General features: G+C 34.5%; 1 long non-coding RNA gene across 1 annotated transcript in view; it reads left to right on the top strand.

Moving 5' to 3' along the window:
• Positions 1–5,617, top strand: part of LOC136029963 (uncharacterized) — a 69,282-nt gene that overhangs the window by 4,747 nt on the left and 58,918 nt on the right. The window lies entirely within an intron of this gene.

Here is a 5,617-nt window from a genome sequence, read left to right as displayed (position 1 = left end):
TAAGATAAATTAAATGAAAATTAGATGGTGTGGTCCATCTAATTATAGATGGATAGAGAATATTAGATATATAGGTATAGAGATAGGTAATATTAGATATATAGGTATAGGTATAGACTCCTGCGTATATAGAGGAGATAAAGGAATATTCACTTATTCGAATCACATAGTGTTTTTTCTTTTGCCTAGTGTAATTTTATATGAAGTTTAAAGGAGTACTTTGGCCAGGTATGAAAAAAAATAATCAAATAATAATTTTCAGAATATGCAAGAAAAAAAAAGAAAAAAACTCATTGATTCAGTAGAGGCTCAAAATTCTTCATAATCTACAAAATTAAATGGTTTTGACAAAATAGGTTTTGTGAATTTTTACCTCCCTGTTGTACTCCTCTTATTCAATTCTAGAATTTAGAAGTTGTTCCTCTTTTTGGGGATATGCAAATTGCACCGTTCAATTACGTGAAGAGATCCAAGAACTATGATATGTCAAAATGGCCACTTTGTGCACCGTGTTTGTGCATCGTGTATAGAGAATATTAATCCCTGCCGTTACCTCAATCTTCTTTGGCAGAAAGTACGTGGACCACATCCTTCAGGGTCCTTGTGGCTTCGAAGTTGGCTGACGCTCCTTCATGGCATCGATTTTTATTCTTCAGGGGGGGGGGGGTAGAAAATTAGTTTTTTTCAAAAGGACAAAACAAGAGATGCATAGGGTCCTCTTACCTTTTCCCCGCAATTTATGAGTAAAAAACTGGGTAGGTACCCGTACGGCTGTCGCGACAAACTTAAAACGAACAGAAATTACTCCGTATGTGAAATGGGTTGTCCCCTCTGCAATCCCTCGCTCTTTACGCTAAAGCTTTTAATTGTTTTAAAAAGCAGAATTGTGGCAAAGAGTCAAACTTTAGTGTAAAGAGCGAGGGGTTGCAGAGGGGACAACCCATTTCATATACGGAGTAATTTCTGTTCGTTTTAAGTTTTAATGTCGCTCCTTACTTTCAGCTAAAAAAACTAGTTTTTTTTATGTAATTTCTGAATGTTTTTGAATTAATGCATGTTTGATTTTGGCTCTTCACACATAAATTATTAAAATGAAATTTGTATATTAATTCCTTTTTTGGCTAAATGGCTTTCTCTTAGTTTTGATCAGACGATTTTGAGAAATAAGGGGTGGGGAAGGAGGCCTAGTTGTCCTGTAATTTTTCGGTTACATAAAAAGGCAACTATAAATTTTAATTTTTAACGAATGTTTTTATTTGTAAAAAAATATACGTATCTTAAGAACTAACTTACGTAACAAAAGTTTATATTCTTAAATTGTTATTATGTATATGAGGGGGTTTGTACCCTCGTTAATACCTCGCTCTTTACACTAAATCGTAAGTTTTGTCCCAATTCTTTAAGAATGACCTCTGAATCAGAAAGGCCGTAGAATAAATAGTTGAAATTACTAAAAATACTATAGCATAAAGAGCGAGGTATTTATCTCCTCCTAAATACCTCGCTCGTTATGCTAAAGTATTTTTAGAACCCCCTCATATGCGTAATAATCTCTGTTCGTTTTAAGTTTCAATGCTACTCCTTACTTTCATTGAAAAAACTTTTCCGTGTTTATTTTTTCATTGTTTTTCTTTATAGTAGTTTTAGAAAATCCTGCGCCCTTTTCAGGATCTTTCCAAGGAAAGATCCTCCCACATAGCCCCACTCCCCTCAACCCCACTCCCAAAACCAAAAATATCCCCTGAAAAAGTCTGTACACTTCCCAATAACCATTATTATATGTAAACACTGGTCGAAGTTTGTAACTTGCAGCCCCTCCCCCAGGAACTGTGGGGGAGTAAGTCATTCCCAAAGACATAGTTATTATGGTTTTTGACTATGTGGAAGAAAATGGCTATCTCAAAATTTTGATCCGTTGACTTTGGAGAAAAAATGAGCGCGGGAGGGGGCCTATGTGCACTCCAATTTTTCTGGTCACTTAAAAAGGGCACTAGAACTTTTCATTTCCGTTAGAATGAGCCCTCTTGCGACATTCTAGGACCACTTGGTCGATACGATGACCCCTGGGGAAAAAAACAACAAACGAACAACTAAACACGCACCCGTGATTTGTCTTCTGGCAAAAAAACGAAATTCCACATTTTTGTAGATAGGAGCTTGAAATTTTTGCTGTAGGGTTCTATGATACGCCGAATGCGATCGTGTGTATTTCGTTAAGATTCTATGATTTTTAGGGGTGTTTCCCCCTATTTTCCAAAATAAGGCAAATTTTCTCAGGCTCGTAACTTTTGATGACAAAGACTAAATTTGATGAAAATTATATATTTAAAATCAGCATGAAAATTCGATTCTTTTGATGTATATTTTAGCATCAAAATTCCGGTTTTTAGAATTTTGTTTACTATTTAGACGGGTCGCTCCTTACTACAGTTCGTTACCACGAACTGTTTGATAATTAGAGTTGAAATGAAAAAATAGTTAGAGTTAAAAATCTTGCAGCTCTATCTCTTAAGAAAAGTCCAAACAGGAAGGAATTTAATTTATCCTGATAGATAAATACACCAAGAATTTTCTGTTTAGAAAAGAGTAAATTTTAGCTGATTGAGCACTGAAGCACAATAAACCAATAAATAAATTAACATGTTTAAAAAAACGTTTTTGATGGCATTTCAGTGACTAAAATTGCTTATTAAACGCTAAAAGTTACAGAAGAACAAGTGTAATAAATTCATTGCAATGAGCTATTAAATGTGGTTTGAACATAAAATGGATTTCCTACAAAAAGAAAAAAACAAGAGCTAAGAGCTCATATGGCACTTGTGACGAGGCGAGAAGAGCTAAGAGCCAGGAGATCATATGGTATGAGCTCTAACAAAATTCTGTGAATCAATAGATTGATTTAAAAACCATTGGACAATAGTCGGAAAAATTATTTCTAATTTAATCTGGTCTGGTCCCTGATACGCTTGCCAAATTTCATCGTCCTAGCTTACCTGGAAGTGCCTAAAGTAGCAAAACCGGGACCGACAGACAGACCGACAGAATTTGCGATTGCTATATGTCACTTGGTTAATACCAAGTGCCATAAAAAGGTACAAATTTCACGAGCCCGTAGAACCTTTGGAACTAACCGAAACCGTTGTTAGGTTATGATGATAGACAAATATACCAATAATTTTCTATCTGTCAAAGAACGAAGCACAGCTTATTGAGCTCCGAGGTCCCAAAAACAAGCGGTTAATTGCAATATATTTCATAAGCAAGGGCGTATTCAAGATTTTTGTTTCGGGAGGGGGTCTACAAAAGAGTCTTTAAAAAATGTATTAAACGCAATTTGTCTATGTGCATTTTTGTTACGTTTTTATGAGTTGGCTAAAATTTCAAGGGGGGGGGGAGAGTTAAGCCTCGTTACCTTCCTCCCTGGATACGACTTTATTCATAAGGGCTTTTGAACGTAATTTAACGGTTGCAATTGTCTATTGAAAGCCAAAAGCTACATAAAACAACTTCACTAAGTTTATTGACCTAAAATAAATCTAAAATTAACAGTACGAAACAGAAAACAAAATAAAGAACATCTGTAAAAACACAACGCGTTATAAAGAAACATGCTCTGGTAGGTTCTTTAAGGATAAAGGATGTGAGGAGAGAGTCGGCACTTGCAGATCAAAATACGCAAAACTACAAAATTACTTCATTTTAGGAAAAAAAGTATACTCTTGGATGAAAAATATTTTGACAATCCTATTTATATCCTTGACAATCTAATTTGCATGAATACCAGTTGCATGACGTCACTTTTCTACGTAAAGATCAAAATATTAACAGTCTATTGATTCACAAGTACCACTACACCTTCGAAAGGAAGCTACAGCTTGTCAAGTTGTTTGGTGCCCTATTTTTTAGGTTTTTTTTCCCGATTTTTTACCTAAGTTTCTTGGCCCCCGTTACTGCCAAAAACTGCATAAATGCGCATGAAAATCTGTTTTATTAAGTACTAGCCTGCCCGTTGCATATTGCTGCAAACTCAAAAAAAGGAAATTCAAGGATAATCCCCCTGCGGAAAATTACCCCTCGCGGAATAGCTTCCCCCAAGAGGAAAATTACCCCCGTGAAGGAATATTCTCCAGAAAGTTGTCCTTGACAGAAAATCTTCCCTACCACTGGAAAATTCCCTACACGGATTAATAACGACCACATTTTTAAATTTAAAAGTATTAAAAAAATAATCCCCAGAAAATTCCCCACCCCATGGACCGCTCTCATCCCGGAAAAATATCGCCTGAAAAATTTTCTCTTGGCTATATCCATTCAGTTTTGGCTATTCTTTTAGCTATAGCTATTCATTTTTAGCTAGATTTTAGCTATTCATTCAATTAATGGACCTATCAACTAACACAACTTCCATTTTCGTAGATTTATACTAACCAAAAAAAAACTATGTATTGCGGTATTCAATTTCACCGAGTGAAGCTGAAGCCACAAATTGTTTCTTCACCGTCTTTATCATCTTTATTTAGCTGCAACTTTAAATACAACTTCTAATGATCTACGTAATTATAGTAATTTACAATAATGCATTATAGTAATTGTAACTTATATATGTAACTACATATTATTTTAATAAGCTTTATATATTAGAAATTGATTTAAAAAGAGTTAAAAAATACAAAAAACAAGATCTGTAACTTACAAATTTGTTGGTTTATTAAAAAAGCCAAAACTAAAAAAAAAAAAAGCAAAACTAAGACTACTTAAGTTTTATTAAATCAACTACTTTTGAATAACCACGGTAGGAGATGAGTGTCGACATTATTATGCTTAAAGTAGCTACGAATATATTCTTCAAAATATTCAATTTCATCAAGTGAAGCTGCACATTTTTCATTCACCGCTTGTTTATCATCTCTATTTAGCTGTTCACTTATACATTCATCTTCACTGCCTGAACCGAAGCTCATCCTTTTCTTTGTATCAAATGCCCAGTTTTCAGTACCCTTTTCCTCTTTTAAATATTTCTTAAATTCTGGATGTAAAGCTCTTTCCTTATATTTATGCATCCTCTTTACAAGGGTCTTCATAATTCGATGTCGAGTTGAAGGAGACGCTGGTGAAGCCACTGATTCTCCAGGAGTCCTGTTGATAGAGGTAGGAAGTGATGAATCGGATTTTGTTCGCATTCCAAGGGTTAATAGGACCTCCAGCATGCTGGCTCTAGTGCATTTATCATCTGGAAATATAATGATAGTTATGATTTATTTCTTACCCACTAATAAAATAAAAAAGTAGAGCACAAAAACAGAGAGAAAAAATTATGAGAAAATCACTGACTCAAGATCATAAAAAGGTGACAAATGACTTAAGTTTGTATCTGACAGCATTTTGCTTGCTACAGCATAAAGTAGTGCAATGGTGTAAACCGTTGTTCTATAACTATTACCACTGACAACGTATGGCAATAAACAACCTAAAGTCAACCTGTTTGTACGCTCCTTATCCACCCAGTTTATTCTAAGTAAATATAAATGAGTAAAAAATGAAGGCAAGAAAAAAAAAGACGAATGAAAGGATAATATTCAGCCAGTAAAAGAGAAGTATAAAAAAAAGTAGATATTTT

This window comes from Artemia franciscana, chromosome 8 (assembly GCF_032884065.1).
Source record: "Artemia franciscana chromosome 8, ASM3288406v1, whole genome shotgun sequence".
Taxonomy (NCBI): domain Eukaryota; kingdom Metazoa; phylum Arthropoda; class Branchiopoda; order Anostraca; family Artemiidae; genus Artemia; species Artemia franciscana.
This window is presented reverse-complemented; position numbering and strand designations above follow the sequence as displayed.